This window comes from Carettochelys insculpta, chromosome 22 (assembly GCF_033958435.1).
Source record: "Carettochelys insculpta isolate YL-2023 chromosome 22, ASM3395843v1, whole genome shotgun sequence".
Lineage (NCBI taxonomy): Eukaryota > Metazoa > Chordata > Testudines > Carettochelyidae > Carettochelys > Carettochelys insculpta.
In genome coordinates this window covers 7,425,751-7,449,613 of record NC_134158.1, presented here as the reverse complement: position 1 = coordinate 7,449,613, position 23,863 = coordinate 7,425,751, and the positions used below count along the sequence as shown (strand labels likewise).

The 23,863-nt window shown below is 52.6% G+C and overlaps 1 pseudogene; it reads left to right on the top strand.

Annotated features, from left to right (window-relative positions):
* The first annotated feature begins 1,811 nt into the window (after positions 1–1,811).
* LOC142024830 (butyrophilin subfamily 1 member A1-like) lies at positions 1,812–22,555 on the top strand (annotated as a pseudogene).
* Positions 22,556–23,863: the final 1,308 nt, after the last annotated feature.

Below are 23,863 nucleotides of genomic sequence, written 5' to 3'. Positions count from 1 at the left end.
CCTTCGTTGCTGATACAAGATACAAACGCTAGCATCCAGCTCTACTTTTTAATAGATGGAGAATACTAATCAAACCAGGCTTATAGCTAGATGGCCAAAACCTAAGCAGGGAAAAAAACATTAAACTAGCTGATCCTACTCATACCCCTCTTCTTTTGCTTTACAAAGCTTTAAATCCCCTATAATCCATGTCTTATCCAGTTATGAGGACTGCCCTGTCCCCCACAAGGACTTGGGGCATTGATGAGATTTCACAATTCTTATACTGAGTGTAGCATAAATTGTGATTTTGCAGCAGTGTGTTTACAATAGACAAAATCTCCCTGCTCCTTGCTACCCATCAGGCTTTGTTTGCAAGGCACCACATATGCACACCTTTGCATTCCCATGCAAACGATCTCTGGGAGACACATTCCTCCCGGTCTTCAGCAGCATTGAGTTCCTGATGGCACATTCCTTACATCTGTAAGATGGGAGGAGGTCGAGGGCAAGAGCTCTGGCTGGAGCTGGACAGAGTGTGTGCAGGACAAGTGCAAGATTTCCACCCTGTCCCTCTGGTACGGCCTCTTCCCCTTGTCCCTCCTTCCCCACCCAGTCACCCACCCACAGACACTCACCAATTGCCCAGAAATGGGACCCAGAGCACGGAGAAGAGGATGGTGATAGGCACTGAGACCCAGGAGGCAGTGTCCTGAAGCTCTCTGCCCCTCACCCAAGGAGAGGCCCACAGAGAGCCTGAAGATGAAACACGTCCCTTGTTTTTAAACTTTCCCTCCCAGGTCAGGTTTTGTAACTCGCATTTCCCCTGTTCTTATTCTCATAAGTGCCTGAACCGTTTTTGCTGGAATTCTCCAGTAATACTCAGCCTGAGGCAGACACCCAGCAGGGAAATTTTTCAACCTAACTGTAAACGTTTGTCAGGGTTGTCAGAAATGGAAAACAAGATCTAACAATGAGCACTGCCAAGCAACCCAGCAAGCATCACTGCCTGTAACCCTGGCTAGCCCTGGCACTCAGGCTTTTCAACAGCAAACCCTAATGTGCTTTCACAGCAGGATGAACACTCTAATCCCATACTTCAGAAGGGGAAACTGAGGCACAGAGGGGTTAATGGCCTGTCTTCAGCGTTCCCTGGGCTTTCATGATTTGATGGAGGCTTTCCTTCCCTCACACACAGGAGCTGGAAGCCTGACAGATATGGTGCCCAACATGCCAGCCACTGGCCACAGGTGGCTACTTGGCCGGTGGCATGTGGCTAGTTGGCTAGAACAATAAATATAATTTCAGAGTAATGTGAGGTTTAGAATAAGTGGGAGTGGCTATTGCTTCTGAACTGGTTGCACCCTGGGGCCTGAGCGCTTGATGATTTTAAATACCATGTCTCTTATGTTACTGGAAAAGCAATGAAGGGTCCTGTGGCACCTTATAGACTAACAGAAATGTATGAGCATCAGCTTTCTGCATCTGACGAAGTGGGTCTTCGCCCGTGCAAGCTTATGCTCATACATTTCTGTTAGTCTATGAGGTGCCACAGGACCCCGCGTTGCTTTTGCAGATTCAGACTAACACAGCTACTCCTCTTATGTTACTGATTCTTAGAGAGCAGGAGAAACAGGGAAGAGCTGAGCGAAAGCTGCCCAAAGGAGCGGGTTGGCACCATGTTTGTCGCTGGCTATCACTGCAGAGCAGGTTTCTTTAAGAGGGCTTTGGTCCCTGCTGCTTAGTCACTGTGTGAGAAGGGCTCCTCCCATCCTAACGGCACAGGCTGTGTTGTTACTTTCATTTCTGAAGCTGCTGGGTGCAGCAGAAATGGCAGCAAGCCCGTTCAGCTACAGACAGACAGAAACGAGCAGGACAGAGTCACATTCCTTGACCGTGTGACCGCTGTGCCGAATGGACAAAGCCGCCTCAGCAAAGCAGAAAACCCAGGAACTTTCCCCAGGGGATGCCTGTGGATGAATGAAAACCTGAGATCACCCCTGGGCCCTGACCCTGCTTGGAAGTGGCCCTGCAGGATACAGAAGGTAGGGGGCCTCTGTCCCTGCACACAGAAACCTTCTGTTAAGTCTTTTTACACGGAAGTGTTGTGTCTTTAGGACAGGTCCTAGAACTCAGTAAGGTAAAGAGAAGTCTTGCCCCACTGCAGCCTGCCTTTTCCTTTGTCCTTTTTTCCTGGATTGCTTCCCCTGCTGAGAGAATGAGGTGTGAATGGATGAGTCGTGGAAGGCCAGCACCTCCAGGGACTTGCAAGCCTTGGAGAGAGGGCGACCATCCATCCCGTACTGGGCTGGACACCAAAAAGGCCTCCCAACTTATTTTTAAAAAGGGCCTAATTGTCCCGTACTTCGGCCATCCGCCCTGACCTTTTGCGCCAGCAGCTGTGCAAAGGCAACTGCTGAGTCTTGAGGAAGTGGGAGGAGTGTGGGTGGCTGTGGCTTCCCTGGGGCTCTCAGGCAGGGCCAGTGGCTGCCACTTCCCCAGGGCTCCTGGGGGTGCTGGCAGCTGCCGCCTCCTTCCTGGCTCCCCAGGGACTGACGGAGCTGCCCCTCCCCCCATATCTCCATGTCATGTATTTGGGACAGGGAGAGATGGTCGCTCTAGTTGGGGAAGGGGTGAAAGCCAGATCCAAAACCAATGAGAAGAGCAGTGGGACCTGTGACACAGCCCCACTGAGAGAAGAGTGGACGTAGGGACGCCTTGGGAGTCACCAGCAGGCGCCTGCTTTTGGAATCAGCACACTCGCTGAGGTTGAAGGAGACACCACCCAGAAGAGGACACCGCAGATGTCGACTTGCATACGCATGTGATGGGTAACTGGTGTCGACCTGCACGGGAGGGGGGACACTCAATCTACGGCATTTTGCGGGGGACCCCGGGTCTCATCTTGTCAGCACTGGAGCATCGAACTGGATCGGCCGGAACCTGGCTCCACCTCTCCCCCATCGAACTCACCTGGCCAGTGCAGGCAGAGGGGAGCAACTATTGGTAACAGCACCAAGACTCTGTGTGTGTGTGTGTGTGTGTGTGTGAGTGTGAGTGTGAGTGTTTGTGCAATATTTCATCTCCGCAGGATACGTGCTGATTGCTATGTGGTTATGACCAACGAATGTGATGTTTTGCCTTTTCCCCCAAAGAGATCCCGTGCAGGACTTCTCAGTACAACACTGGCACCGCCTCCCGCTCACACACTGTCTGGTTGGTTGTTTCTCCTCTTCCCCAGCCCCAGTGACAATGACGGAGACGGTTCCCTCCTTCTCCCCCGGCTCCGCAGTGAGCTCTGCTCTGCGCGGCTACCTCGCCCTCTGCCTCGCGCTGCAGGTTCCCAGGCTGGACTCAGGTAGGCGCTCCGACCTCCTCACTGGGTTTGCTGCCTCCTCTCACACAGAGCCCAGCTGCCCTGCAGCTCCCGGCCCGTACAGAGATGTAACCATACCGCCCCTTCCTGGGACCTCCGCCCCAGCACACCTGCTGCCAGACGATGGGCTGGTCTGCAAGGCTCTACCCCCTCCGCCTCTATCATCGGTTCATGTGTAGTTATGACAAGGTCGTGGAGTAAAGATAACGGTGTTTTATTTGACTCTAATACAATACAGTAACAGAAAATAGGACTCCCTAGAGCAGACAAAATATCGGTTGTTAGCTCAATTAACCTTTGAAAGAAAAGCACAGGGTAAGGATGGATCGGACAGGACCTTTCCCAGGTGACAGGAGAGTTCAGGAATTAGCCTTCAGGGATGTTCCAGGCTGCAGACAGGAACTGCCGAGTGAGGACGTGATCTTCTTCCCTCTTCTTTGTTCAGCTCTTGGCTCATGGTCCTGTGTGCAGAATACCGAAAGAAAATGACCTTCCAGGATGGATGTGTGTGTGTATAAATTGTCTCTAACTCGGAAATAAAATATAGTGAATATCAAAGCAGACTGAGCTACGAGGCCTAGCAATCTGCAGGTTGCTGCCCTAGCCATCAGCCGGCCTCTCTCTAGCTCTCCCTTTCAGACTGGCCCATGAGGCCTAGCAGCCCTAGTTACCAGCCCTGACGGGGGGCCCCAGAGAGTGCCCCGGGGCAAGCTGCCACGCTGAGGCAAAAGGCCCTGAAGGGAGGGCTCCTACCCTTTATATCTGCTCTTTTCTCCCGGCAAATTAAAATCACTTCCCTCGCTTAATTTTCACGCCTTAATCTCCCCACCTTGCCTGGGGGAAGGAGACGAGCTCTCGGCCATCTTTAAAAATGGAAACCACACAGGGAATCCATTTTGAAACAGAATGCGAAACGGATGTCTGTGTAAAGAGACTGCACGAAGCTGTAACATTTTAACTTAACTCTAACAAAAGGCGGGGAGTTGGTGTTTCTCTGGCGCGGCCATTAACACTGCATCTGCTGGTGCTCAGAACTCGGACTTTTCTGGACAGACCCGAGATACGCTGGGGACCGCAAGGCTGTATTAGCAACGTGTTCAGGGACTTCCCTAGTTTCTGGAGCAGCAAGTGAGCGCTGTGTAGAAGGTATTAGCTGCGCTTTTCCCTCCCTCCCTAGTCCCAGCAAACAGGAAGCACCACCCAGGGAGTGGTATGTGTGGCTGCAGCCCCCACTCCCACCCTCACCCAGCCCCTGCCCTGAGTCCTTCCTCCCCCATGTTCCACCTGCTCTGAGCCCCCAGCTCCTGTCCTGAGCCCCTCCTCCTGGCCCCCTGCCCTGTGCCTTATGCTGCTCCTGGCTCTATCCTGGTGGGTACCTGTGTAAGCTGTGCTCAGACTGTCCTGCTATAGTCTGATGAGGTACCACAGCAGCATGAGCATCCTCCTGAAATATGTACCTTGGGCTGATGGGCGCTGCTCCAGGTGAGGCAGGGGCTTGGGGCTTGGGCTTACCTGGGTGGCTCCCTGATGGGGAAGGCAAGGAGGAGCCTCTTTGCCCTGGCTGCAGCGGCTCCATGCTGGGGCTGGCAGGGAGTAGTGTCTTCCTGCCAGATCCAGCAGCTGGAGGGCTGAGACAGAGCTATCTCTGCCAGCTGCAGCCCTGAGCCCCTGCAGAGATTTTGTGGGCAGCTGTGAACCAGGCAGCTTACGAGGAAGTTGGAAGTTAGAATGTGACCCACGTCAACTCTAAAGGTTCACACCTCAGAAGGCAGAGAACTACGCCAGTGTTATGATTTTTTTTTTTAATTTTTTTTCATTCCACTCTCGTGATTTGAGGGGAAGGACTGAGGCTGAGTTGTGAGCATTTCTTTTCCTTCTGATACCTTTCACAGCACAGTTCACAGTGGCTGGACCTGACCACCCAATCGTTGTCTCTCTTGGTGGGGAAGCCGTCCTGCCCTGCCACCTCTCCCCCAGGATGAGCGCTGACACCATGGAGGTGCGATGGTTCCGATTCAAGTTCTCTGCAATTGTGCACCGGTATAAGGATGGACGGGATCAGCGTGACGAGCAGATGCCAGAATATCAGGGAAGGACAGAGCTGCTGAAAGACAACATCACCCGTGGGAGTGTTTCCCTGAGAATACACAATGTTCAGCTTTCTGACCATGGAAAATACACGTGTTTGTTTCAATCTGGAGATTCCTATGAAGAAGCCAAACTGGAACTGCAGGTGGGAGGTCTGTAGCTTGTTTTATCTTCCTAGCAGTGTAATAAATGGGTCAGGAGAGCTCACTGTGAGAGCACCCTGGATCTTTCTCACTCATACATCTTGACACCGAATTCTCTTTCAGCCTCCAGTTACTGAACAGCAGGGGCAGGGGCTGCTCTCTGAGAGTGAACTGGAGGAATTTTACACACATACTGTTCATTCTTATTTTCCTAAACTGGCTTTGTTTTAAACAGAAGAGCCATGTCTAGGCTGGGGGAAGGCTTCGAAATGGCCTTCCTTCTGGCCAAATTGGAGAATACTAATGAGGCACTGAAATGAATATTCAGCACCTCATTAGCATGCTGCCAGCCATGGCACTTTGAAAGTGCTGCATTTTGGTTGCGCGTGGCTTGTGGGAGCAGTGGAGGTGAAAGCAATGGTCAGAACAGAGACATTGGGGGACACTGGCGGATAATTCTGGATGCCAATGAAATCAAATTAATTTCTCCTCCTCTTGTTCTCTTTGCTGATTATATGGAATTGATACAGCTTCATTCCATTTTTCTCCAGTGTCAGGCTCTGACCCCCACATCAGTGTTGAAGATCACCAGGATGGAGGGATCAGGATTACGTGTCAATCAGCTGGCTGGCACCCAGAGCCCGAGGCTCAGTGGAGAGATGCCCATGGGCAGCTGCTGCCATCTGCCTCTGAAAAAATATTCAGGAACAGCAATGGACTGTTTCAAAGCCAGATTTCTCTTGTTGTAACAAAAGATTCCAACCAGAACTTGTCCTGTTCTGTCAGGAACGTCATCCTCAATGAAAAGAAAATATCAACAATTTCCATAGCAGGTCAGTGCCTGTCCAGAGCTGGAATGGATGTGGCAGAAGTCAGGTTGGGGGAGGTGTATTTTTGAGGCATATTTATTTGCTAGATGTGCTCCTAGGTGGGCTTCAAGTAGTGAATGCCAAGAAACTAAATCAGAACGGCCAAGGAGCCAGGCCTGCTGTCCAAACGTAGGCAACACTCCCACTGTCTGAGCTGAGAGCTCTGAGTAATCGACTGTCACTATTATATTTGTGACCTGAGGTGCCTAGGGAAGCCCCGGTCAGGGCAGGCTGCAAAAAGGAGATCAGAGTCTTCCAGAACTGGTAGTTAACACTGTTATACATTTCAGTAACCAGCCACACAACTATGTTCCTGACGGCCCCCACTGGTTATCAAGATTCAGAGATAGGGTGACCATCCATCCCATATTGGGTGGGACGGCTCTGTATTTGGGACACCAAAAACGAGTCACCACTCTTTTTATGAAAGGGACGAATTGTCCCGTATTTGCCCCCCACGAGCCTCGAGGAAGCAGGGAGAGCGTGGGCGGCTGCAGCTTCCCCAGGGGCTCTAGGGGAGCGCCAGTGGCTGCCTCTTCCCCGGGGCTCCCGGGGAGCGCTGGCAGCTGCTGCCTCCTTCCTGGCTCCCCAGGACTTGGAGGAGCTGTCCATCCCCTGCATATCTACCTGTCCCATATTTGGGACAGGGAGATGCGGTTGCCCTGTTCAGAGAGGGAGTCGTGTCAGTCTGTCTCAACAGAAACAGAAAGTCCTGTGGCGCCTTACAGACTTACTGATTTATTTATACGCCTATAACAAACATAGATACAAATATACTCATAAGCTTTCATGGTCCACAGCTCACTTCGTCACATGCATGGAGCGAAAGATTCAGGTGGCGGGGAATTATACATACATGCAGAGATGGCAGTGTCACATCAGTGCTAGTGAGGTGAATTCAGACACAAGAACGGCTACACTTTGTCACACCAAAGGTCCATCCAGCCCAGCATCCTGTTGGCCGACAGCGGCCAATGCCAAGTGCCCAAGAGTGAGTGAACCAAACAGGCATGTCAAGTGATCTCTCTCCTGCCGTCCGTTTCCGACCTCTGACAAGCAGAGGCCAGGGACACCGTTCCTTACCCATCGTGGCTAATAGCCATTACTGGACCTAAGCTCCATGAATTTATCTCGCTCTTTTTAAAACCCTGTTACAGTCCTGGCCTTCACAGCCTCCTCTGGCAAGGAGTTCCACAGGTTGAAAGCATGCTGTGTGAAGAAAACTACTACTACGTAACCCTTGTACTGTGAATGGAGCATGGGTCATCTACAAGTCTCTTCCACTTCACTCTGCCTCTGGACAAAACTTCTAGATGACACCAGGACAACATTTGTGCTCTTCATTTGAATGTCAGTTGGTTCTCGTCCTGTTCTGTTCCAAAAGGAGGAAGAACTTCCTTTTATTTGTTTTAAACCTGCTACCCATTAATTTCATTTGGTGTCACCTAGTTCTTATGTTATGGGAACAAGAAAAAATACGTTCCTTCTTCACTTTCCCCACACCTCTCATAACTTTATAGACCTCGATCATATCCCCCATTAGTCTCCTCTTTTCTAAGCTGAAAGTCCAAGTCTTTTTAATCTCTCTTCATATGGGACCTCCTCCAAACCCCCAGTCATTTGACTTGCACTTTTCTGAATCTTTTCTAATACCAAGATGATCGCAATAAGATATCCTGTGTCTTATTCTCGATCCCTTTTTTAATGATTCCTAACATCCTGTTTGCTTTTTGACTGCTGCTGCACACTGCATGGATGTTTTCAGAAAAGTACCCACGATGACTCCAAGGTCTCTTTCCTGATGACTTGTAGCTAAATTAGCCCCTCACATACTGTATGTATAGTTGGGGTTATTTCTTCCAATCTGCATTACTTTGCTTTTATCCACATTAAATTTAATTTGCCCTTTTGTTGCCCAGTCACTCAGTTTTGTGAGATCTTTTTCACGTTCTTCTCAGTCTGCTTTGGTCTAAACTATGTTCAGAAGTTTAGTGTCGTCTGCAAACTTTGTCACCTCACAGTTTACCCCTTTTTCCAGATCATTTACGAATAAGTTGAATAGGATTGGTCCTAGGACTGACCCTGGGGGAACGCCACGTTACCCTTTTCCATTCTGAAAATTTACCACTTATTCATATCCTGTTTCCTGCCTTTTAACCAATTCCCAATCCATGAAAGAATCTTCCCTTTTACCTCATGACAACTTAATTTACATAAGAGCCTTTGGTGAGGGACTTTGCCGAAGGCTTTCTGGAAATCCAAGTACACTACATCTACTGGGTCTCCCTTAGTCACATTTGTTGACCCCTTCAAAGAACTTGAATAGATTAGTAAGACATGATTTCCCTGTACAGAAACCATATTGACTTTCACCCAACAAATTATATTCTTCTATGTGTCTGACAATTTTATTCTTGACTATGGTTTCGATTAATTTACCCAGTACCGACGTTAGACTTAGTGGTCTGTAATTGCCGGGATTGCCCCTAGAGCCCTTTTTAAATATTGTTGTTACATTAGCTACTGTCCAGTCATTGGGTACAGAAGCTGATATAAAGGACAGGTCACAAAGCACAATTAACAGTTCTACAATGTCATATTTGAGTTGTTTCAGAACTCTTGGGTGAATGCCATCTGGTCCCGGTGACGTTACTCTTAAGTTGGTCAATCAGTTCTGAAACCTCCGCTAACGACACCTCAGCCTTGGACAATTCCTCAGATTTGTCACCTACAAAGGACGGCTCTGATTTGGGAATCTCCCTCGTATCCTCAGCCATGAAGATGGAAGCAAAGAATTCATTGAGTTTTTCTGGAGGGTGGATCACCTTCTTATCACTGTTGGAAGTGGGCCACATCCACCTGATTCAACCTCAGGAGCATTGATGTAAAACTCCACTCTCTCTGAACATGTGCTACAATAGTCCTTGTCATCTGAATCTTTCACTTCATGCACCTGATGAAATGAACTTCAGCCCACAAACTCTTATGCTCCAAGAAATCTGAAAGCCTTTAGGGTGCCACGGGATTCCTTGTTTTCACTGGTTATCAAAAGTTGGAAAAAAGAAATGACACAGGCCCATTTGTTGCCATCCTGTTCTTTGGCTTCCAGTCAACACCTCAGGCTAATTAAGTGAGAAGTTCTGTACAACACTATTCAATATGCAGAGGGTTCTTCCAACCCCAAAGTACCAGCCACATTGTCTGATCAATGCTAGTTTGTATCTTACCCAGACCACTAGTCGGACAGCCAATGCTTTGGTATCTAAACCTTAAGATTTGGTTTAAAAGAGCAAGAAGAGAGTTGTGCAGAGTTCATGTATCTAATTTCTGTAATCATCTAAGTCATATGTACGCAGTGTTTTTTTTTGTGCTGGTACTTGCCAGTACTGAGTACTGGCATCTCGGCAGCCGCAGCTGCAGGTTTGAGAACAGTTCTAATTTGCAGTGGTTCTTAAAATTGGGGTTTAGGTGCCGAAATATCATTGTGAATCTGGGCCTCGGTATCTCCAAACTAACATCATTTTCTCTTACAGAGCAGTTTTTCCCCAGGGTCAGTCCCTGGCTGGTGGCTCTGACTGTGATCCTGGCTCTCCTGGCTGTTCTGATCCCTCTGGCCAGTTACTGTGTCTGGCAGCAGCACAGAACAAAAGGTAAAGTGATGAGTGGGGAGAACTGAGTGTGACCAGATGGGCAATTTAATTAAAAACAAATCACAGGAAGGAACTAATTGAGTGACTTAATTCCATGAGCTTAGAACACCAGGTGATGGGCAGAGGCTGAAGAAGAATAAGGGGTTGAGTTAATTATTTTTCTAACACCAGACCCCTGCTAGTCCCCTGGGCCCTTGCCCAGGAAAGAGGAAGAGGCAGGGAAGGGATGGAGCGGAGGCCGTGAGTGACAGAGCAGGGGTGGGAGAGAGGCAGGAGGTGGAGCAGGGATTGGGAAGAGGATAATCGGGGCAGGGACAGGGCTTGGAGTCGAGGGAGGTTGTCTCGGCCCTCTCCTGCGATAGAGGTGGCATTGGGAGGAATCACACTGGGGGGGCAGTGAGATGGCAAGTGCCCCCTTATATCCATCCACAGGAGCCGCCCCTGCTTGTGATTGCCAGGAGCACACATTTTGCAGCAGAACTTTTTCCCTTAGCTGGAGATCCTGCAAACATACCCTGGCTTCATACCAATGTTCCTTTCTGAATTCACTAAGGCAGAAGCCACAGCTAAGCAATAACTATTGAGGGGTAGCCATGTTAGTCTGGATCTGTAACAGCAACGAAGGGTCCTGTGGCCTCATGCTCAAAACTTTTCTGTTAGTCTATAAGGTGCCACAGGACCCTTTGTTGCAGCTAAGCAATAAGTGACTTGCAGATTTTTTCTCTGCCAGAAAGCACAGTGCTGGTGTGTCTCAGCCAGCTCCATCCTGACATCTGCCAAAGCACACACGTCTGTGGGCAGTCTTGGTTCTCATCCAAATAGCAAGCGATACAGGGCGACTCCTGTAGTATCGTTCTTCATGGCGCTGGAGACGTGCACCAGAAAAGGAAATATGACTATTTGGCCTTCACTCTACTGATTTCATTTTAGCCTATAAATTCCCATCAAACACCTCACCCCATGTGCTTTGTGCTCCTTTCTCCTGGCTTCACAGGATTAGTATTTTCCATTCGCTGAAGGGTCCCTGTTTGGCTCTAAGAGCCCCTTGCACCTGGCCAGGTGGGGTTACTGTTTTTCCCCTTACAGTTGCTCAGGAGGTGTCAGGCTCTGTTGTTGATGTAGTTTCTAGGCCCTTCCCTGCTGCTTTTGGAGTCACTTCCCTTCGCAGGATAATGTGGCACTGACTCATTTCTCTGTGTTTTATTTTCAGACAAACTCCAGGCAGAGCTCAGTAAGTTCCATCCCCCGGTACAGCCCTTGTGTGACATTGTCTCCTGCTTCGTGGGGCTGTGCTCAGGGGCGTTCTTACCCTTCTCTCTGTGTTTGGTTGCAGGGTGGAGATGTGCCCAGCTCTACGCAGGTACTGTACATACCGCTGGTATTTTATCTATAGTACGACCCCACCTCCTCCCGGGAGCTCTCTGCTCCTTTCCCTGCACAGGTCATTTTCCGGTGACCTTCACTCTCAGTGGACGACACCCCAGGTTTATTGCAGCCCAGGGACTGATGTCCTCCGATGTCACCTTTTCAGAGAGGTACATGGGTTCTGCAGGATGGACATTCTCACCTGTCCATCATTTGCACCGACTGTCACTTACACCAAACTGTCCCTTAGGGCAGCTTTTCCGCCGCACAGCCCTGGCTGAGCTGTGTGTGAGTTTGCTCCCAGCTTGCTGCCTGACTGTTTATCCTGGTGCATGCTGGGAGAGCTTGGGCAGCTCTGGCAGGGATCAGAGCGCCTGGGGCCCTGCACACATCCTGCAGCACCCCTAGCCCAGCGGTCCCTGTTCTGTGGGGTAGTTTATAGCACAGACCTGGGGGGTGGGGAACACCCAGGGCAGTGACACCAACACCACTGGGGGTCCTGGGAGCGTTACCACCTCGGAGGTGCAAAAAGCCCAGAATATCTGCATGCTTTGTGCCCAGTGCCTGTTCCCCCCACCCAGAGCACATCCCCCCACACCCCCCCGCATGGCGCTGGCAGAACACGGGCTTCTGTTCCTAGGGCTGCCTCAGGCACCATCCTCACCAAGCAGGGCCTGGTGCCAGGTCTGCCCCCACATCCCCAGCGGTGACTCCCACAGCCGGTACCTGATCAGTGTGACTGGGCTGCCCCAAGCTCCCCATCTCACTCACTGCCCACAAGCTTCCCTATCCTAAGAGCTCCCAGACACTCTGGAGCCAGAGCTCCCTGTGTGTATGCACCACCCCCGGCAGCTCCCCTGCTACAGCCATTGACACACCCAGGGTTGCAGTGGGCTGGGCAGGCTCACAGAATTCCCACGACAGTCACCTGAGCAAAGGGACCATCCTGAGAAACCTGGGCAGGTGCCAACCCAGGTCCTGCCCACACAGGCCCGTAACACTCAGCCAAATCGGGTACAGGCAGCCACATGCCAGCCCTCACCACTGGCAGGGAGTCAGAGCTGCCAGCTGCCATATCCTGAACAGTGTTAACTCAGTCGTGTGGCCACACACCATGCTTAGAGCCCCAGGTACCTGGCCCAGGCGCAGAACAGCTGCATGTGGCAGGTTCCTGGGTCCCAGCAAACCCATCTCTAGGTTTCTGGGCAGATACTGACATCCTGTCGCCCTTCCCAGGGCCCCTTGTTCCCAAAGCCCTGGGCTTGTTCAAGTCCTTCCTCTTCTGGGTCCCAGGCAGCTTTCCTCTTACCCGGCTCATTTTCTGCCTTGGCGACCTGGAGACTTTCATTTCCCATCTGCAGGAACCAGCAATGGGGCTGCCACTGTGCAGGCTGGCTCCAAACTCCCCACTGCCCTTAGGCACCCTGGACATGGGTGGGGTGACACTGCCTCCCAACACACGCTGCTTGGGCTTCTGGGCTGAGCTGGCTCCTTCTCCTGCTGCCGGCCAGTCAGTAGTGCTGGAGCCTGGCTGCTTTCTCCCCACAGCTGAGTGTTCCTTCCCTGGGCAGTGCAGCGCCTCCTGCTAATGGCTGAACTTCAGCTGCATGCAGGAGGCTCTGCGCTGGGCAGGGCAGGGCAGTTCAGCAGGGGCGGGGCGGGGGGTGACGGAACATGTGGGACAATTCACCCCTTTTCCAGAAACAGTGGGGACACTTGAGACGTGAGTACGGGGCTGTCCCACGACCAATGGAACTGGAAGGGATCTGGAGAGGTCATTGAGTTCAGTCCCCTGCCCTCATGGCAGGACCAAGCACCCTATAGATCATCCCTGCTAGATATTTATCCAACTTGCTGTTAAATAGTTCCAGTGATGGAGATTCTTCAACCTGCCAACGCAATTTATTCCAGTGTTTAACCACCCTGGCAAAAAGCTTTTCGTAATGTCCAGCCTCAACCTCCCTTGCTGCAGTTCAAGCCCATTGCTCCTTGTCCTGTCCTAAGAGGCCCAGGAGAACAATTTTTCTAATTTTTCTCTGTCCTCCTTATAACCTCCTTTTAAATACGTGAAAGGTGCTGTCATGTCCCCTCTCAGCCGTCTCTTTTCCAAGCCAAACCAACCCAGTTCTTTTAATCTTCTCCCATAAGACAAGTTTTCTAGAACTTGAATCATTTTATTTGCTCTTCTCTGGACCCTCTCCAGTTCCTCCACATCTTTCCTAAATTGTGGTGCTGGGCACAGTGCTCCAGTTGAAGCCTAATCCGTGCAGAGCAGAGCAGAAGAACAACTTCTCGTGTCTTGCTCACAACACTCCTGTTAATACAGCCTAGAATCACATTGGCTCTTTTTGCAGCAGCATCACACTGTTGACTCATACTCAGCTTGTGGTCCACTCTGACCCCCAGCTCCCTTTCTGCAAGGCTCCATCCGAGGGAGTCTCTTCCCATTTTGGAAGCATGAAACTGATTCTTCCTCCCCAAGTGGAGCACTTTGCAGTTGTCCTTATTCCGCTTCATCCTGTTTTCCTCAGACTATTTCTCCAGTTTTCCAGACCATTTTGGACTCTGACCTTGTCCTCCAAAGCAGTTGCAACCCCTCCCGGCTTGGTGTCATCTGCAGACTTACTTAGGGCACTTTCTATGCCAGGAGCTCAATAGTTGATGAAGATACGGAACAGAACTGGTCCCAGAATTGACCCCTGTGGAGCCCCACTTGTTCTGCCATTTCAGCATAGAATCATAGAATCATAGAAGCGTAGGACTGGAAGGGACCTCGAGAGGCCATCGAGTCCAGCCCCCCGCCCTCATGGCAGGACCAAGCACTTTCTAGACCATCCCTGCAAGCCATCTATCTAACCTCGTCTTAAATATCTCCAGTGGTGGAGATTCTACCACCTCCCTTGGCAATTCGTTCCAGTGTTTAATCACCCTGACAGTTAGGAACTTTTTCCGAATGTCCAACCTGAACCTCCCCTGCTGCAATTTAAGTCTATTGCCTCTTGTTCTATCCTCAGAGGCAAGGAAGAACAAGTTCCCTCCCTCTGCCTTATGACACCCTTTTAGATACCTGAAAACTGCTATCATGTCCTCCGTCGATCTTCTCTTTTCCAAACTAAACAAGCCCAATTCTTTCAGCCTTTCTTCATAGGTCATGTTCTCTAGACCTTTGATCATTCTCGTCGCTCTCCTCTGGACCCTCTCCAATTTCTCCACATCCTTCCTGAACTGCGGTGCCCAGAACTGGACACAATACTCCAGCTGAGGCCTAACCAGCAGAGAGGAGAGCGGCAGAATGACTTCTCGTGTCTTGTTCACAACACATCTGTTAATGCATCCTAGAATCATGTTTGCTTTTTTTGCAACAGCATCACACTGTTGACTCATGTTTAGCTTGTGGTCCACTATAACCCCCAGATCCCTTTCTGCTGTACTCATTCCTAGGCAGTCCTTTCCCATTCTGTATGTGTGACACTGATTGTTCCTTCCAAAGTGCAGCACTTTGCATTTGTCCTTATTAGACTTCATCCTGTTTACCTCAGCGCATTTCTCCAGTTTATCCAGATCCTTTTGAATTATGACCCTATCCTCCAAAGAAGTCGCAACCCCTCCCAGCTTGGTATCATCTGCAAACTTAATAAGTGTACTTTCTATGTCAATATCTAAATCGTTAATGAAGATATTGAACAGAACCGGTCCTAAAACAGACCCCTGCAGAACCCCACTAGTTATACTTTTCCAGCAGGATTGAAAACCATTAATAACTACTCTCTGGGTACGGTTATCCAGCCAGTTGTTCACCCACCTTATAGTAGCCCCATCTAAGTTGTATTTGCGTAGTTTATTGATAAGTATGTTATGTGAGACCGTGTCAAATGCTTCACTAAAGTCTAGGTATACCACATCCACTGCTTCTCCCTTATCCACAAGACTCGTTATTCTGTCAAAGAAAGCTATTAGATTGGTTTGACATGATCTGTTTTTAACAAAACCATATTGGCTGTTTCCTATTACCTTACCACCTTCCAAATGCTTGCAGATGATTTCTTTAATGACCTGCTCCATTATCTTTCCTGGCACAGAAGTTAAGCTGACTGGCCTGTAGTTTCCCGGGTTATTCTTGTTCCCCTTTTTATAAATGGGTACTATATTTGCCCTTTTCCAGTCGTCTGGAATCTCTCCCGTCTCCCACAATTTTCCAAAAATGGTTGCTAAAGGCTCAGATACCTCTTCTATCAGCTCCTTGAGGATTCTAGGACGCATTCCATCAGGCCCTGGTGATTTGCAGACATCTAATTTTTCTAAGTAAATTTTAATTTGTTCTTTTCTTATTTCAGCTTCTAAACCTACCCCTTTTTCACTAGCATTCTCTATGTCAGGTATTCCTTCAGATTTCTCAGTGAAGACCGAAACAAAGAAATCATTAAACATCTCTGCCATTTCCAAATTCCCTGTTACTGTTTCTCCCTGCTCACTGACCAACGGCCCTACCCTCTCCTTGGTCTTCCTCTTGTTACCAATGTATTTGTAAAAAGCCTTCTTGTTTCCCTTTATGCTTGTAGCTAGTTTGAGCTCATTTTGTGCCTTAGCCTTTCTAATCGTGCTCCTTCATGCTTGTGTTGTTTGCCTATATTTGTCCTTTGTAATTTGTCCTAGCTTCCATTTCTTATACGATTCCTTTTTTAGTTTGAGATCATGCAAGATCTCGTTAAGCCAAGGCAGTATTTTGCCATGTTTTCTATCTTTCCTACGCAGCAGGATAGCTTGCTTTTGGGCCCTTAATAATGTCCCTTTGCAAAACTGCCAACTCTCCTCAGCCGTTTTTCCCCTCAGTTTCGCTTCCCATGGGACCTCACCTACCAGCTGTCTGAGTTTACCAAAATCTGCCTTCCTGAAATCCATTATCTCTATTGTACTGTTTTCCCTTCTACCCTTCCTTAGAACTGTGAACTCTATGATTTCATGATCACTTTCACCCAAGCATCCTTCCACTTTCAAATTCTCAATAATTTCCTCCCTATTTGTTAAAATTAAATCTAGAACAGCTTCCCCCTGGTAGCTTTTTCAGCCTTTTGGAATAAAAAGTTGTCTGCAATGCAATCCAAGAATTTATTGGACAGTCTGTCCCCTGCTGTATTAGTTTCCCAACATATACCTGGCTAGTTGAAGTCCCCCATCACCACCAAATTCTGGGCCCTGGATGATTTTGTTAGCTGTTTAAAGAAAGCCTCATCCACCTCTTCCACCTGGCTAGGGGGCCTGTAGTAGACACCTAGTAGGACCTCATCCTTGTTTTTTACTCCTCTGAGTCTAACCAGAGACTTTCAACCTGTCCATCTCCTATGTCCATCTCCACCTCTGTCCAAGTGTGCACATTTTTAATATACAAGGCAACACCTCCTCCCTTCTTTCCCTGTCTGTCCTTCCTAAGCAGGCTGTACCCTTCAATACCAACATTCCAATCACGAGTATTATCCCACCAGGTTTCTGTGTTGCCAACGATATCATAGTTGTATTCATTTATTAGTACTTCCAATTCTTCTTGTTTATTTCCCATACTTCTTGCATTTGCATATAGGCATCTCAGACATTGATTTGGTCTTGCCTCCCAGTTTTGCCCTGGCCCTCTTTTTACTCTCCCAGTGTAGCCCATACTCCGTCCCATTTCAAGTTCATCTCCCAGGTATCCATGCTCTCCACTTACCTGCAGGCTTTGCTCCCCTGCCCCCGTCGAACCTAGTTTAAAGCCCTCCTCACTAGGTTAGCCAGCCTGTGTCCGAATATGGTCTTCCCCCTCCTCGAAAGGTGAACGCCATCTCTGCCTAGCAGTCCTTCCAGGAAAAGGATCCCGTGGTCAAAGAAACCAAACCCTTCCTGGCGACACCATCTACGCAACTAAGCATTCACCTCTAGGATACACCTGTGTCTGCCTGGGCCCCTACCTCTGACAGGCAGGATTGAAGAGAATACCACCTGCGCCCCAAACTCCCTGACCCGGGCCCCCAGAGCCCTGAAGTCACTCTTGACCTGCTCAGCGTCCCACCTCGCAGTATCATTAGTGTGCATAACTGTGACCTGTTACGAACTACTCTCTGAGAATGGCTGTCCAGCCAGTGACGCCCCCACCTTCTACTTGCCCCATCTAAGTTGTATTTGCCGAGGTTATTGGGAAGAAGATCCTGTGAGACTGTATTGAATGTCTCACTAAAGACTCGGTAGAGCACATGCACCACTTCTCCCTTATGCACAAGACTAGTTGTCTCTGTGCCGTGATCCATCATTGATGAAGATCCTTGATCCTTGATAAGATCATCAGTCCGTGACTTACGCAGGTGGTGCAGCTTTGTATTCAGTGTCTCCTGGGCTCCTCCAGAGCTAGAACAGAATTTAATCTGCCCAAGGCTCTGTTCCTTTTTCAGTGCCGTGACCCATTTGCTCTCTGTAGTCACAGCCTGGTGGCTGCTCTCCTGCTCTGCGAGTAGCTCTTTCGGCCTGTCTTCTGGTCGCTGGGCTGCTCCTGTCGCTTGGCCAGTTTCAGTAAGAAAACAGGCACCTGGGCCTGTCCGAGCTCGTGTCACACCCATCTGCTGGGACTCAGAAATGCTGAACCCCGTTTAGCTCTGCCCCAGCCCGCCTGGCCCAGACAGCCGGCTGTCCCGAGAGTGGCTGGTGAGATCCTTTGGCAGAGGAGTCCTTTCAGACTCCCGGGGGAAACAACTCCAATGCCCCAGACTCCCAAGCTAGGGTATCCCTGGTAAGCAGAGCCCGTGGCAGGCCTCTCCCTGTGATGCTTATACCCCAGGGCCTGCTCTCCTAGCTACCCACCATACGCAGCACTAGAAACACTCACTGCCCCATAGCAACAACCCCTGTGCCCACGATCCAAAGTTCTCATAGGGCAGCAACATTTGATATGTCCCTTTTCCCTGCAGATGGAACAAATGACCCTGGTGAGGCTCACTCTTCCCTGCCCCAAAGGGGGTTCCTGCAGTCCTCTGACTGAACAGCAGCCTGGGCCTGATCCCCCTCCCAGCTCCGGCAGAGCATCTCCAATAACCTGTAACAGCAATGAAGGGTCCTGTGGCACCTTATAAACTAACAGAAAACTTTTGAGCATGAGCTTTCGTGAGCACAGACTCACTTCATCTGATAACCTAGAGTTCCCTGTTCTCCGAGTTCTTGTAAACCCGGACAGTTGGCCCATCCTCTTCCCAGGAGGCAGCCCCATCTCATGTGTCCGTCCTGCCATTGGCCCAGCCCTGCGCCATCGTCTGGTGCCACTTGGCCGTGGGGTCTGATTTAGGGCTCCCTCTCTCCTGCTGATGGCACCCTCACGCCCTTCACGCCATCGCCAGTTCACCCCTTCTGCTGCCTGGCAGCCACTTCGCCCCTTTCCCCTCTGCTGCCCTGTCTCCCACCTCCTCCGTCCCCCAGACCCTGGCACAGCCCCCACCCTCTGCCCCTCGCTGCCCCCACCTCCCCTTCTGAGCTGTTCTGGCTCCTGCCCTGCTCCTCACCCCTCTGCCCCATGCTCCCCACTGAGCTCTCCTCACATTTCTGCCCCTGGTCCCGCCTCTCTCCTCGCCCCTCCCTGCCCCCATTACCAGCAGTGCTGATGGGCACCCCGGGCCCCGGGGCAATGTGGGGGGGGACTGGCTCCGTGCCAGGAAGAGACGGGGCCAAGGGCAGTCAGCCCTCAGTGCCACCCTGACTGTGGTGCTGCCCCACCCTCCCTGACAGCCCCCTTTGCCCCCCATCGGCCTGTCTCTTACCCCCACCCGTGCCCTCCTTGTGTCTGCCCCATTCTCCACCCTCTCAATCCCCCTGACACCTTCCCTCACCCCACTGCGCCCTCCTTGTGTCGAGCCCCTCACCACCAGGGGTCCCTCTGATTTCGTCCATCCATGTGCGGAATGAATTTAGTTCTGTGCACCGAGGTGTGTGCGGACGTGCACCACCCCTAGAAACACAGGCTGCCGGCTGTGGGTGCTCTGCCAGTCAGCTGGGCGGCACCTGAATCTCTCCTGAGCGGTCGCCCAAGTGCTGAGCTTACAGGGAACATGGCTCCCCCCTCTGCTCCACTGACCCCGCTCTCCTCACACCCTTCTGTCCCCGTGGCACATCCTGGCTCATCCATCTGCCAACCAAAGTTACTCCCCTTTCATGCTATAAACCCAGGAGAGGCCACATGTCGAATCCTGTGTGTGGTGCTAGTCAGCCGGTCTCTGAAAAGACTCTTTGGAGTTGGAGACAGTGCAGAGAAGGCAAGAGAACTAATTTGGGGTACGGACCCAATTCCGTGTGAGGAGAGGTGAAACAGACGAGGACGTTCCAGCTTGGAAAAGAGACAACGAAGAGGGAATATGATAGAAACGTACAAAATCTTGACAGTTGTGGAGAAAATGAACGAAGAATTGTTATTTATCCCTTCCCTCAACACGAGTTAACACAGCCGGGCTGAGCACTTACACCTTACACCTGCCCAGCAGGGACCTCAGCTCTAGAGGTCATTGAACAAACCCAGCGACTCCCTGGGGCCTGATCAGCTCCATCTGTACCCAGGGGAGAGGGGCAGGTCAGACAGTGCCCGTGAGTGTCAGCAAAACCCCCGCGCCCCCGTCTCTGGCCTCACTAGGACACAGCCCCCACCCCTCCTGCTGCAGGGGTACAGCTCAGTGGGGTGACCAGGGCTCCCTTTGCAGTGGCAGAGGTGCTGGGGCTCAGCCTGGCCGGCCCCAGCACTGATTAGCTCTGAGGGATCCCCTCACTCAGGCTGGCTCAGTTCAGCTCTGCTGCCAGTTACCCGCACAAGGAGAGCGACACTTCCTGACCCCATCACTACCGCAGTGATGTGTAACCCGGCACCAGCCAGACTGGCTCCCTGGCAGCACAGCTCCGTCTGCTGGGTCCCAGCAGGGCAGGAGGGTTCCTGGACGTCCAGTCTGGGCCTGGCGCCTCCCCCAGGCCGGGTTCCTCAGGAGCGGTGAGGGGAGAGCTCCCTCCCCCCTGCTCACCCCCATCGTCTGACAGGGGCAGGTCGGCCGATGCACCGACCCAACCGCCCGACACTGGCAGAGACACCAGCCGGGTGGGAGCCCCTCTGGGTCCCCCGTCTGCGTCCCCGGCACAAGGGTTTTCTGCTGCTCTGTGACAGGGTCTGACCCAGCCAATTTCCATTCACGTTTCCAGCCCACCACTGAACAGGCAGCGCTGCCTGGGGCTGGGGGTGAGGGGAGTCGGGGGTGTGGGGTGTATAACCCCATGGGGGGGCGGGCTAAGGAAATCCCTGTGGGAACCTGCCCCTCCCTTCACTGCCTTTCCCCATCACCAGCTGCTCTAGTTTCCCCTTCACCCCTCCCCATTACCTGCCCTCCCCTCTGTCCCTCAGACCTTCCCATCACCTGCCTCTCCCCTCTCCCCTTCACCCCCATCATCTGCCCCTCCCCTTCCCCCTCCCCTCTCCCCTTCAGCCCCCCAACACCTGCCCCTCCCCTCTCCTCTTCACCCCTCCACCATTACCTGCCCCTCCCCTTCTCCCCTCTCCTCTCCCCTGCACCCCCCAACACCTGCCTTTCCCTGTCCCCATCACCCCTCCCCATCACCTGCCCCTTCCCTCTCTCCGTCACCCCTCCTCCATAACCTGACACTCCCCTCTCCCATTCACCACCCCATCACCTGCCCCTTCCCTCTCCCCTTCACTCCTCCCCATCAACTGCCCCTCCCCTCTCCCCTTCATCCCCTCCCCATCACCTACCCCTCCCGTCTCTCCATCACACCACCCCATCACCTGCCCCTTCCCTCTCCCCTTCACTCCTCCCCATCACCTGCCCCCCCTTCCCTTCACCCCTCCCCACCACCTACCCCTCCCCTCTCCACTTCTGCCCTCTCCTTCACCTGCCCCTCTCCTCTCCTCCTTCACCATCACAGGCCCCTCCTCTTCCCCTTCAACCCTCCTCCATCACCTGCCCCTCCTCTCTCCACCTTTACCCCTCCCCATCACCTGCCCCTCCCCTCTCCTCTTCAGCTCTCCTATCACCTGCCCCTCCCATCTCCCCTTTCACCCCTCCCTCATCACTTGCCTTTCCCCTTTCTTGCCCCCATTACCCTGTTCCTGCCCGTCCCCCCACCCTACCTGACATCTTCCCACCCCTCCCCCACTACTTCTGCCCCCCCCCACCCCAGTGTCTCCTCACAGGCAGAGGGGCCCTGACCTCCCCTCAAACAACACCCCCCAGAGTGATCAATGGGGCGCAGGTTCATTTCCCTCCGACCCCAGGGACCAGCCCCTGCCCCCGCACTGACTCTGTGACTCTCCACAGTGGACGTGACTCTGGATCGAGACACGGCAAATCCCTGGCTCGTCCTGTCTAAAGATCGGAAACGTGTGCGACTTGGAGACACCCGCCAGGATCTGCCCCACAACCCCGAGAGATTTGATCCTTGGCTCTGTGTGCTGGGCGCGGAGCGGCTCACGGGCGGGAGGAGTTACTGGGAGGTGGAGGTGGGAGACAAGACTGAGTGGGAGGTGGGGGTGTGCAGGGACTCTGTGAGCAGGGAGGGCGGGGGGCTCACACGAACACCTGAGAATGGGTACTGGATTCTGGAGCTGTGGTACAGGAAATACTCGGCCCTCACCTCCCGCCCGATCCTCCTCCCCGTGAGCGCCAGGCCCGGCCGGGTGGGGATTTTCCTGGACTACGAGGCGGGCGAGGTCTCATTTTACAATGTGACTGACGGGTCCCATATCTACACTTTCACCGACACCTTCTCCGGGCCCCTCCGCCCTTATTTCTACCCTGGTCACAGAGATGGGGAGACAAATGCGGCTCCCCTGACAATCTGCCCCGGCCCAGCGCAGCCAGAGGGAATCTCTGTCCCCAACAGGGACCCCCACGGCACAGACTGGCCCCTCCTAGCGCTGACACCCCCCAGCCCGGCTCCCATGGGGACGTCTAAGGGTATCACCTGCCTCCCCCCTTCCCCCCCATCAGTGCCCAGGTCTGTGAGCTGTGGCGGGGGGGAGTCAGGGGAGCAGCTGCAGGGCTGTGGGGCGCAGGGCAGTGTGGGCCAGGTGGTAAATGTGTGAATTGTTCCCCCCATCCCCAGCTCTGCTTCCAGCTCTCTGGGTGTGACTCAAAGGCAGGTCAGTAAAGGGCAGAGCCTGATGCTCACACCCCCACCCCTCCTGCACCCCAACCTCCTGCCTCAGGTCACCAGCCGCACCCCACACACCAGCCCCTCTGCAGCCCCCCCTCCCCTTGGTCATAATTCCCTGCCGCACCCCACGCCCCTCCCCCCCACCAGGATCCTCTCCTGCACCCAGCCGCCCTCCTGGGCCCTGCACCCCAATCCCTGAGCCAGGTCAGCACCAGAACCCTCTGAGCGCTCCTGCCCCAGACCACAGCCCCCCCAGCCCCTGCACCCGCTTGAACACTCCTCCCGCAGGCCAGAATCCTCAAACGCCCTCCTGTGCCCTGCACCCCAGTTCCCTGCCCCCGGTCAGAACCCCTCCCTCTTCAGCCCCATGCCCTGTCCTGGACCTCACACTCCAATCCTCCACCCCACTGCCCCCAGCTCCCTTCCACCCCAATCTCCTCCCCAACCCCTCCCCCCTCTGGAGAACAGCACAGCCCTTGGTCAGGTCTGAAAATCTCCCCTGGCTCCCACCCGAAATTACTCCCACCCCATGGGCAGCGGGTGAGCTCAGGGCTGGGGGAGGCCAGACTCCAGCCTCACCCCTCCCACCTGAGGCCACACAGAGACCTAGGCATGGTGGGGGGCGGGGTGAGGAGTTCATTCCCTTGCTGAGGCTGCATGTGTTGCCTGGTGCCCTGCAGTAACACCAGGCGGGTGCCTCAGTTTCCCTAGGCCCAGCGTCCATGTATAGCCGTCATGGGAGCTCGGGTGTGGTGACTTCTGCCAGGTAGATAAGGGGAGTTACAGCTCTCTGGAACCTAGGCCACCCGGTGACCCCTTTCTTCCCCAGGAACCAGGACAAAGGACGGAGCAGGGGCCTGGCTGGTTGGAAGGGGAACTGGGCAGTTTGGGGTTGGGCAGTCTGGTCTGCCTGGAGAGGGAGGAAGGAGGCCAGGAGTGGGACTTGGACACAAGTCGTCCTCACCCTGAACTCTTACATCACCACTCGTTCAGTGTGGGCTGCAGCCAGAGGGTCCCCTCTGCACTCCCGTCTCACTTACCACCAGATACACTGGAACACTGGGGTGAGAGGTCATTTCAACCCCATCACCCCACAGTCAGTCCCTCCCGCTCCAGGGAACCAGTCCCTCAGCACCCAGCAAAGGTGCACCCCACAGCTCGCCAAAGGCACCATGGCCAGCCACCGCCTTCCAGAGAAGAACTTCAGAAGTGTGTAAGAAACAGAAATGAGCCAGGCCC